Raw genomic sequence first — 12,180 nt, 5'->3', positions numbered from 1 at the left:
TCAGCTTCTACAATAAATGGCTGAGTGACGTCACGATGTATAAGGATTGGTGTAGAAGCAAAACATCTCTTCAAGGTATCAAAATCCTCTCAGACTGGACTAATTGGAAATGTCGGTCCCTTTCCTGGTCATATCAGTCAAAGGTTTGGCCATCACCAAAAAACCTTTGATGAATTTTCGGTAGTAGTTGGCGAAACCCAAGAACCTTTGTAAGGCTTTTAGGTCCTTAGAACGAGTCCAATCCAGTACCGCCTGGACATTTCCCAGATCCATGCGAAAACCAGTGGATGATAAAAAAATAACCCATAAAAGGGATCTCCTGAACCGAGAACATGCATTTCTCCTGTTTGACAAATCATTTATTGACTGAGTATCTGAATGACCTACCTCACATGTAACTGTGTCTCAAGGTCAGGTGAATAAATCAAAATATCATCAAGGTAGATCACAACAAACCTGCCTGCCAGGTGACTAAAGAGGTCTTTAACAAAGTGTTGAAGGCGGCAGGTGAATTAGTCAACCCAAATGGCATCACTAGGTTCTCAAAGTGTCCCTCAGGTGTATTGAAGGCTGTCTTCCACTCATCCACCTCCTTGCTGCAAATGAGATTATACATCCCCCAGAGGACTCCACAGCTGTATTTCCTTCTGCCTTCTCAGGGACCCCCACTATACACACATTATTGCAGCTCATCCAATTTTCCAAATCATCATGCTTGACTCTGAATGCTTCTATTACTTTGCCGTATTGTTCAACTAGTGTTCTCACAGGCCATAATACATCTTCCACCTCACTCTGTCTCTCCTCCAGCTCAGTGGTTCTGTCATTTAGAGATCTAATGTCCTGCCTCACATTCCTCAGCTCAACTTTAATGTCTTTCATCTGCAGGGCCAGCGCTGCATTCCCCGCGACACAGCGTTCAGGATATCAGTGAGGGTGGGGGGGGGGGGTTAGCAGCCTGTTCCACAGTAGCCATGAGCACAGGGTCCTGCATCTGTTCCCCAGCCTGAGATTCTATGGCGCCCCCTGCGTCTCCTGGGAGCCATCCACCTCCATCTGCGCTGTATCTCTCTCTAATCAAGCCTTTACCTGCTGATGCTGTTTAGGAGAGCCAGTGGTCGGGGATCGCACATACCTCTGCAGCCTTGCAGTTGCCTCCCTTCTCATTTCCTCCGTGCGTCTCCCGGCTGTCAGCCCACGCTGCAGCACGGCGCCATATTGATTTACTCTCTCCTCACCTCTCCCCAGCCGTGTCTTCCTCATAATGATGGAGATTTCTGCCGCTGACCTCCCGGTCACCGCCTGTCAGCACCGCGGGTCACAGAGGAAGACAGTGAGACTGTCCAGACCCCTCAGGGCTCAGGATAATGAAAGATAACAGGATAATTTCACCAGAGCTCCTGGGCCCTGCTTCTCCTCACACTGCAGGCTAGCTCCCCCCACCAGAGGACTAGTTTAAAAAACTATTTGTCTCCCAAAATCTGATTAAACAGGTCCGGAGAGAGAGGAAGAAAATATGGATTACGGACTATGATCAGATTGACGTCGCAAAAGTCTAGGCAAGGTCGAAACCCCCCAGTCTTTTCTTGACAAAGAAAACATGGATTTTTGTGAGTACTCACAGTAAAATCCTTTTCTCCGAGACGCTCATTGGGGGACACAGATACTGTGGGTGTATGCTTCTGCCGCTAGGAGGCTGACACTAAGTGAAAAAAAGAGGTTAGCTCCTCCTCCGCAGTATACACCCTCGCCCCTATTGCGGGCGGAAATCAGTTTGGTGCCAAAGCAGTAGGAGGACAACAAATCAGCCTTAATACAGGTACAACATGTCCAAAGGAAAACACCACCTTTATATCAAATAAGTAAACACATATTCATTTAAACAAGAGCCAACTGGCTAATAGGGTGGGTGCTGTGTCCCCCAATGAGCGTCTCGGAGAAAAGGATTTTACGGTGAGTACTCACAAAAATCCATGTTTCTCCTTCATCTCATTGGGGGAAACAGATACTGTGGGACGTCCTAAAGCAGTCCCTGGGTGGGAGATTGACTCACCGATCCAAGCTACATTCCCCTCCTGTTTAAAGGTGTGCCACCGTTGCTTGGAAAATCCTTCTACCCAGGCTTGCATCCGCCGAGGCCTGAGCATGGATATTATGTTTGGCAAATGTGTGCAGGCTGGACCAGGTTGCTGCCTTGCAAACCTGTTCCGTCGAAGCCTGATGCCGAAGCTCCCAAGAGGCGCCCACTGCCCGAGTAGAGTGCGCTCTGATCCCTGCTGGAATCGGCGTGCCTCCAGTGCAGTAGGACTCCTGAATAGTCAAACGAATCCATCTGGCTATGATCGACTTTGAGGCAGCGAGTTCCTTCCTGCGTTCTTCAGGGAGCACGAACAGCGTGTCCGTCTGAGGAAAGGGTGCCGTCCGTGACACGTACCTCCGGAGGGCTCTTACCAGGTCTAAAGTGTGAAGAGCCTTCTTCCACACGGTGCACCGGTGCTGGAAAAAATGAAGACAAAACATCATCTTCATTGATGTGAAACAGAGGACACGACCTGCGCAGAAAAAGAGGGGCTGGTCCGAGCAGGGCTGTGGAGTCGGAGTCGTGGAGTCGGAGTTAGTTTTGGTTGGAGTCGGAGTCGGTAGAAATGTACCGACTCCAGCTTTAAAAAAAATGTATTAATATTTCATAATTGAACTTTCATATGAATTTTATAAATGTTACTCAAATATATACTGTATGTTCTATCAAACTATGAACAACAGTGATAAGCAGTTCTGCTGGAGATAGAGACATTTCTTACTTCTTGTGTGTCACTGTTCTCCACTGCCCTTATCTAATCTTATACTTGGTTAACCTCATGCTGCCCCAACCCCCCTACTTACAATGTATGAAACTGAAAGTGAAAATGTGTTGCAAATTCTTAGTAGTAAAGCTCCTCCTCTAGACTAGATCATACTAGGTGTGCGTCTTCCAAGCATCTCACAGCTGCCTGCTACTCAGAAGAGGAAGACTGTAAGAAGTATTATCCTTTCAACAAACTTTGCATCAGTTAACTGTGAGTACATGAGGAATAATAACAGTATTACTGACCACTATATCAGTTGTATGACCTGGCAATAATTTTGTACAATTGTTTTTAGGAAAAATAATTGTCATTTGGATTGTGAATGCAGAATTAAAAACCTGAGAATGTCAAAGAAGCATCACATTAAATCAGCTGTATTCGAACATTTCACCATCACTCAAGATAGAAAACATTATGTCTTTCAGTGTATGACAAATGATCCAGACGAAAACAAATGCTGTGAAGCCAAGATGAGTGCATATTCAGGCAAAGATAAAAATGCTCCTACCAGAGCTTCTAATCTAAAGAGACATTTACAGCGCTTTCATCCAGAAGTACTGAAAGCAGTGGATGAGAAAGACTGCATCCAAACCAATGAACCAGTGCCCAGCTCTTCCAGCCAAACAAAGGAGCAGAGAACCATCAGTTGCAAGATATTTTGTCAGTGACAAAGTTACTGTGACAATGACAGTAGATACATTTAAAAAACAGATCATAGAGCTTGTTGTAAAGGATAGTGTGCCTATTTCATTATTTTCACGACCAGCTTTTATGTGTCTGAATGGGGAAATGGCCCGCAAGCTTGGTGTTTCTCTGGAGAGAGAGAGTATTAGAAAATTAGTAATCGAAGAAGCTTTTAAACAAAAGGAAGAACTTAAAAAAACTCTCAAGGGACGCTTTCTGTTTCTTAAAATGGATGCCTGCACACGTCACAGAGTGAACTATTTTGCCATCAATGTCCGATTTGTTTGTGACAAAAATGAAATAGTTACCAAGACATTGGCAGTAAAAGACAACAAAGCACATCACACCAGTGAGTTTCTCCAGGTCTTGGTGGAAAAGGTTCTGCAAGACTATGGACTTAAAAAAGAGCAAGTTCTTTCTGTCGTAACTGACAATGCTTCAAATATGATAAGTACTATTAAGCTAATGAGAGTAATGATGGTGACCAGCAGCTAGAAGAACATTCTGGGTCCACAGACACAGAAATGTTTGAAATAGAGGAACACAGTATTGTAACTGAGGAGCAAACTGAAGTTGCTTCAGATGAACAGCAACATGATAGTTTAGATGATCTTGTTGAAACTGTGCCAATATGTTCTTTCATTCATCACATGCGCTGTGTTGTGCATACGCTACAGCTGGCTATAAGAGACAGTCTGCAAGAAGGACATGCTGCTGCACTGATTGGCAAGGTGAGAAAATTGGCTACTGTTGCCAGAACCCCTAAAGTTGACTCAATTTTGAAGAGACGTGCTGGAAAAGGGGCAATTATTGATCAAGCCACACGATGGGGCAGTACTTACTTAATGATTCAGCGCTTGGTTGAACTGAAAACCTTTCTTGTAGACATGGCTAACCCTCAACTGACGCTAAATGAAAGTCAGTGGAATCAGGTGACTGAGCTGGAAAAATTGCTAGAGCACCCATTTACAGTGACTAAAAAATTACAAGCAGAGGACTTAACTCCAGGTATTTTCTTAAAGGAGTGGAAGAACCTGATGTTTCGCCTGTCCCAAAGAGGAGGGTTAATTGCAAGTGGCATTGCTACATCAATGAAACGGAGAGAGGAGCTACTATTACAAAATAACATTCTTTTGGCAGCTGTTTATGTAGACCCAATGCATCGGATTCTTCTAGATGATCAACAGCTAAGTAAAGGAAAAGAAGCTCTGTTTGAAATAGCAGTAAGGATGAAAGGGTTGCAGAACAGTCAGGAGGAACAAGAAGAATTTGGTCGTCCTGCCACATCTTCACCCTCATCATCAACTGATGAAGAATTTAATTTTGAAAAATATTTGGATCACAAGGACCGTGCAAAGCTTTCCCGCATAGAAGAAGAGTCATCCCCATCAAGGAACACAGCCAGTATATTTCAGCAGAATTTTTCATGTGCACTAAAAGAAATTGAGAAATTTGACCGTTCATCAAAAATAACAGTGCAATGAGCGATTCCTCTGTATCCTGACATTGTCAGAGATGTTGCCCGAGTGGTTACTGCTTTGCCACCAACACAAGTTAGTGTAGAGAGGTTGTTCTCTGCTCTCAAAATAATTATATCAGATTTGAGGGCATCCATGAAGGAGGATCTGACAGAGGCAATACTTTTTCTGAGGACAAATTTATAGATTTCTTCTTATTAACTGCATAAAAGTGTTTATTGCATATTTACTTACAGTTTAGAAAAGTTTATAAAAGTTATTTGCTATATTCTAATTGTATTCTAATAAATGTAGTTTTTGCTCTAAGTGGTCTGATTACTTATATGATGGTGAGAAACTGAATAAGCACGATGTTTAATATTTTACAACAGTAAATTTGTTGTTATGAATTGGCCATTTATGAAGGAGTCGGAGTCAGAGTCGGAGTCGGAGCCTGATAAAATCCAGGAGTCGGAGTCGCAACTGTGGCTTACCGACTCCACAGCCCTGGGTCCGAGAACCACCTTATACTTATGGAAAGTGAGGAACGGAGCTCGGCAGGATAGAGCCGCCAGCTCTGAAAACCCGCCTGATGGAAGTGATGGCCACTAGGGGAACAACTTTTCCAGGAAAGGTATCCTGAAACAGTTCCAATGGAGCTTCCTGCAGAACGCTTAAGACCATGTTAAGAACCCAGGCGTCCATCGGCGCCATATAGGGAGGTATCAAGTGGAACACTCCCCGGATGAAAAGTTCTCACCTGCAAATTGGCAGTAACCCTGCACTGGAACAGGACGGATAAGGCCGACATTTGTCTCCTGCGGAAACCTGGGGCAAAGCCCAAGTCTAATGCTCTAACGACTGAGCTCTCCGGGCTCTCTGAGCCCGACTGGAGAAAAACCAAGATGTTGTAGATCGAGAACCTCAGCGGAGAAACACCGCGCCTCGACATCAAGCAATGAACACCTTCCAGGTGTGGTGGTAAATTCATGCTGAAGCAGGCCTCCGGGCGCTAATCGTTGTAGCGACCACATTGCTCCCGAACTCTGCCTGGGTTAGAATCCGAGATTCATCGGCCCTGCCGTCAAACACAGGGTCCCTGAGTTCGGGTGGCAAATTGGCCCTTGAGACGGTAGATCTGGACGCTCTAGCAGGCGCCCAGGAACGTCGGCGAGCAGCTGCCTTAGATCTGCGTACCACGCTCGACGGGGCCAGTCTGGGGCCAGCAGAATCACTGGCCCCCCTTCCGTCTTGATCCCTTTGCTGACTCTCGGGAGTAGTGGCAGTGGGGGAAATAGATATGGGAGGCGAAACTGGTTCCATGGCAGAACCCACGCGTCCCCAGCGAATGCCTGCGGGTCCCTGGCCCGAGAGACATATGTGGGAACCTTGGCATTCACTCTGGAAACCGTCAGGTCCACATCCGGAACTCCCCACAGTTGACAAATCTGTTGAAGAACTTCGGGATGTAGAGACCACTCTCTGGATGCAAGACCCTGCCGGCTGAGGAAGTCTGCCGCCCAATTTTCCACTCCCGGGATGTGGACAGCCGAAATCACCGAGTGGTTTGCTTCGGCCCACTGAAGAACGTGCTCCACCTCGCGCATGATTGTTCTGCTGCGGGTGCCCCCCTGACGAATTTTGTAAACCACCGCCGTGGTGATGTCCGATAGAATCCGGACAGGACGGCCTGCTAGCAAGTGATGAAACCTCTGCAGAGCCAGGCGAATTGCTCGTATCCCCCAATAAGTTGATCGGGAGGCGTGCCTCCTGTGGCGACCACCGTTTCTGGGTTGTGTGGTGGCGAAACACCGCTCCCCAACCGAGGAGACTGACGTCAATTGTCATTATCAGCCCGTGACATAGGCCAGAGAGGAACTGGTTATCCACCATCCGAGCGACTGCCTGACTTGAGATGCCAGTTTGCACCGCCGATCGAGCGTGAAAGGATTCTTGTCCCAGGCTGACACGAGGCGTGCTGCAGAGGGTGAAGGATGGAACTGGACGAAAAATATCGCTTCGATTGCTGCCACCATTTTCCCTAGGATCCTTATCGCGGATCGGATGGTATGAGGGATTGGTTGGCGTAGTGTCCGGACTCCCTGCCGGAGACTAGCGCCCTTTACTGAGGGAGAATAATCAACCCTCAGCAAGTGTCGAAGATCATCCCTAGGAAGGAGATCCTCTGAGCTGGTACAAGGGATGATCTCTTTGCATTGACCAACCATCTAAGCGGCAAGAGTATCTAGCGTGATGTTGACACCTTCCTCACCTGCCCGTATTGACGGGCCCTTGACCAAGAGGTCGTCCAGATAAGGCAAGACGACTATGCCTCGAGAATGCAGTGTGGCCTTGACAATTGCCAAAACCTTTGTGAACACTCCGGGAGCCGTGGCTAGCCCGAAGGGTAGCGCTAAGAACTTAAAATGCTGAACGCTGATGGCGAAGCGTAGCCGCCTCTGATGAGGAGGAAAAAATGGGAATATGCAGAAAAGCGTCATGGCTGTCAATTGAGGCCAAATATTCTCACTGTTCCATGACCGCTATGACTGAACGGAGAGACTCCATCCGGAAATGTCTGATCCTGATGAATTTGTTCAGAAGCTTTAGGTCCAAAACAGGCCTGACAGACCCGTCCTTTTTGAGGACCCAAAAAGGTTTGAATAGAACCCCTGAGCTCTTCCATGTTCCGGCACTGGAACAATGACTCCGTTGTGCAGGAGCGACTTGCTGGCTCCCAATAGAGCCCTTACCTGGGTATCCACCCAGGGAAGCCGGGAAGGAGAAAACCTTCTTGGAGAGTATCCGACAAATTCTATTTTGTAACCTGAGGACACCAACTCTTTTACCCATGCGTTGTGAGCGATGTTGGCCCAGACGTGGTGAAAACAGAGTAGGCAGCCGCCCACTTGCTGGTGTCGTCTGGTAAAGACCTCGAGTTATTTGGCCGATGATCCTTAGGATCTGGGTCCCCTCGATCTGGCCTCTTGAGCACCCATTCTTCCCAATGGGTTAGCTCTGTATGACCTGCCCTCCCTATGTTGGTTGGGGCGGCCTGAGGTGGCGGAATTGGGCCCCATTGTCCTACCCGGAGTGTTTCAACACATGACCCCAGACCGTCTCCTATTCGGGTCCCGGACCAGGCTCAGGCTGCTTACTGGCCGCCACCTGACCACTGCCATCACGCCCGGCCTAGAATGGCCGGTGGCACTGTGAAAGGCCCAAAAACGTGCCTGAACCGGGTGACGAAAAAACGATCTAACCTTCTGTTGGGGGAGAAACCCGCTTCTTCCTCCTGTGGGGTCGGAGATAAGTTGATCCAAAAATAGGCTGCCGCACTGATCAGGCAGGGAAGCCAAGGACTTCTTGGAAGTAGAATCGGCCCGCCATGTCCTCAACCATAGGGCTCTTCAGATAGATTTTGCATTAGCGGCAGCAAGTGCTGAACAATTGGCCGCATCCAAAAACGCATTCATTACATAACCTCCGGCTATCGTCATCTGACCTATGACCTCCGAGATCTCTGCAGGTAGATCCTGCTCCTGCGCGACCTTGTTTAATGTTTCTGACTATGATATCATAGCCTTGGCTGCGAACAAGGGAGCGAGTGCAGACCCTGACGCCTCATATACTGAACGAGCTAGGCTCTCAATAAGGCAGTCCGTGGGATCCTTAATCGAGGAAACCCTAGGGACAGATAACAGGGTCTTAGTGGCCAGGTGTGAAACCGGAGGATCCACTATCGAGGATTCCATCCATTGTTTACGGAGGTCCGGAGCAAACGGATAACACGTTTCGAGTGCCCTTTAACCCGCGAAAAACGCCTTTTTGGCCGTTCTCTGTGCCGCTGTACTATGTCCTCAAACTCAGGGTGAGAGGAAAAAATTCTGTGCGGCCGCTTCACTCGTTTACATGCCCTTTATGCTCCGTAGCCGCTGCAGTATCATCCTCAATCCCCAGGGTCTGATTGATGGCTTCTATGAGGCTGTCCACCATTTCACCTGACTCTGGAGTGTTCAGGTCAATGGGCTCGTCTGAGTCGCAATCTGAGGTCTGCTCGCTATCAACCCTGGTGACGGGGAGCGAGAAGCAGATCTTACGGATGCCAAAGGCACCGGATGGACTGGGCGACACCGTGTGGATTTGTTTCCCCCGGGTCTGCCTGGAGTGAGGGCGGGCCATGCAGGCCGGAGGCTCCTGTGAGGTGGAGGTTCCCTCTAAAGGCGGCAAGACACTGTCCCTGCCCCTATCTGGGGCTTGAAGGGATTCTATTGCTCTCGTAAGCGACACCATGTACTGTGACAGTGATCGGGCCCACTCCGGGGGATTTGACACATTGGTCGCGGTCGCAGGGGAGGGTTCCTGGGCGTGTTTGGATTCGCAGGCTTCGCATAAACGCTGCTCTGCGCCCGCGGAAACGCAGTCCAACAAGAGATGCATGCCACGTAAAAGAACGTGTGCGTCTTTGCTTTTTTCGGACATGGTGTATCTGTCCGCTGCTGGGGATAAGGGGGAAGAGGTAGCTCCTCGTTTTTCCCTAGCATGGCCTCTCGGGCAGTACTTACCCCAGTCCTGCGCCCCCCCGACCTGGATGCTTACTTTAAAGGTGGGGTCCTCGATTTTTTTTTTTTTTTCGCGCCGCCAAGTGCGGGGTGGGCTGCCGGAAGTGACACGCGGCCCCGAGGGCGGAACTTCCGGCCGCGGCCTAGCTCCGGCCGAAGCCGCGGCCTCAATTTTTCCCCTACCCGACCGGGGTGGGGGAGGGCACGGTACCAAAAAATGGCGCTACTGACCGGCACAGCGTTCTTGTCCTGACGGATCCAGTTCTTCTCTATGCTAGTGGACGCCGCCTTCTGCGGCTGTGGGCTCCATCCCGAAATCTTCACAGGAGCCCTCCCCGACCCTCTCCTCACTGATGATCCTCTTCAGCCTTAGCGCAGGTATGTGAGGGGGTCTTTGATAAAAAAACAGGACGGTGCAGGCACCCTAGCTCCATATAACCCCTTCAGGGGGTGAGGAGAGGGACCGTCCGCCACCTTGCAGCACCGCCGTCTAGCGTTGGTGGAGCAGTGGGGGCCGCACAGACTAGTCTTGTGCCTCTGTGCAAGCCCATGGTTTCAATACCTAGGGGTGGACAGGGCTAAGTCTGGCATAATGTCCCACGTCGCGGGAAAGGATACGTGGAGGGACACTCGCACGTGCTCGCAAGTTGATGGTTTGGGAAAATCGGATCCTTTCAATAGGATGTGTTGCCCCTGTCTCATCTTCATAAAATAACAAACAAAAATAGAAGTCTGGGGAAAAAGTCCCAGATATGTCCCTCGGTGCGAGAAAGTATACGCGGAGACGATACTCAACGCGTGCTCGCCCGTTGATGGTTTGGGGAGATCGGACCCTTTCAATAGGATCCGTCGTCCCTGTCTCATCTTCATAGTAAACCAGAAAAAAATAGACTGGAGAGATCCAGACTGTGTGTGCCTCCATAGGACACTAAGCAAAAACTGATTTCCGACCGCAATAGGGGCGAGGGTGTATACTGCGGAGGAGGAGCTAACCTCTTTTTTTCACTTAGTGTCAGCCTCCTAGCGGCAGAAGCATACACCCACAGTCTCTGTGTCCCCCAATGAGACGAAGGAGAAAACCTGCCAGCAACGGGTGATGGAGAAGGTCTGATATGATCCTTTGCCAGTCTCTCAGTGAGATAGTCCTTTATGGCCTGCCTCTCTGGTCCAGAGATGTTGTATAACCTGCTCTTTGGCAGCTTAACCCCAAGAATAATATTAACGGAGCAATCAAAAGAATGATGTGGAGGGAGATCCTGACACCCCGGTTCTAAAAACATATCCCTGAAGTCAAACATGTATTCAGGCAGAGATTGGGTACCCACCCTGGCTGGTTACTTTCTGTTGGTGAAGATGTAAGGGCCATGTACCTTGCAGCACTCCTGAATCAGTCCTTATCTGTCCCCTCCCACTCCCAGGAAAGTGGGGAAGAATAGTGTACGCATATACACAAACCAAAAAGACAAGGAAGGATGTTAAGGGATAAATGAAAATACCAAACATCTAAAATATGCACTCACAGGAAACAGAGGGAGAAACTGGAGGGATTTGGACAGTAAAAAAATAGGGCTGGATGGGGGCTATGCACACAACCGAAACACCAGGCAACAGTCACAGAACTCTCCTAAACATCTCTACCAAACACCGAATCCTCCACTCCTCACCAGGAAGCACAAGACTTAATACTGGCTATCCATATTGCCAGAGGCGAGAATATATAGGAGAGGGCATTGGCCGATATAGCACAGCCGAGATCCTCCAAGCAGGAAGCTACAGATAATCCAAACTGAACAGTTTAACCCCTGCACTGCTGACAGAAACCTGCACCATTTAATATGAAGGAAAAGTGTTTCTATTTAGTGCAGGAGTGCGTGAACTTAGATGCTCTGGTCTTCTGGCTCCTCTCTGATGATGTAAACCTGTGACACTTTTCGCCACACATACCTTTGATCATTGTGGCCAAAGAGTTCTATTTTAACCTCATCGCTCCACAGGACTAGTTTATAAAATGTATCAGGCTTGTTTAGATGTTCTTTTGCATACTTCTGACTCTAAAATGTATGGGGAGGATGTAGGAGAGGATTTCTTCTGATGACTCTTTAATGAAGGCCATATTTGTACAGGAGTCTATAAACAGCAGAACAATGTACCACAATTCCAGAGTCTGCTAAATCCTTCTGAAAGTCTTTTGCAGTCAAGCAGGGAGATTTGCCTCTCTAAAAATCTTACGAGCTGCTATCACTGGCATTTTGCTTGGTCTTCCAGACCTTATCTTGACCTCCATTGTTCCTGATCACTGCCATTTCTTACTTACATTTCTAACTGAGATAAAGGCAACTTACTCTTGCTCTTCTTATAGACTTCTCCTGCTTTGTGGGCCTCCACCATTTAATGTTCAGAGTGCTAGGCTGCTGCTTAGAAGAACAAATGGCTGCTGTTTTTGGCACAAGGTTAGAGGATGCAGGGTTTTATAAAGCTGGAAATTTGCATCACTTGGCCTTTCCTAAAGATGACAGTGAACAAGTCATAACGCTAACAGGTTATTTTCCTTTTTTGTAATTTTTAAAGTGTAAAAAATGACAATGTATAAATTATTTTTTTTATAATATACAAAGGAAATGTGTCATTTTA

The 12,180-nt window shown here is 48.1% G+C and overlaps 1 protein-coding gene across 7 annotated transcripts in view; it reads right to left on the bottom strand.

Moving 5' to 3' along the window:
* The window catches only part of LOC141054888 (uncharacterized), a 186,828-nt gene that overhangs the window by 35,660 nt on the left and 138,988 nt on the right, over nt 1-12,180 (bottom strand). The gene's annotated exons all lie outside the window — the stretch shown is intronic.

This window comes from Dendrobates tinctorius, unplaced genomic scaffold (assembly GCF_039654945.1).
Source record: "Dendrobates tinctorius isolate UK_male_01 unplaced genomic scaffold, ASM3965494v1 ptg000180l, whole genome shotgun sequence".
Classification (NCBI taxonomy): Eukaryota; Metazoa; Chordata; class Amphibia; order Anura; family Dendrobatidae; genus Dendrobates; species Dendrobates tinctorius.
Note: the sequence above shows the minus strand (reverse complement) of the source record. Positions and strands in the feature narration are given on the sequence as shown.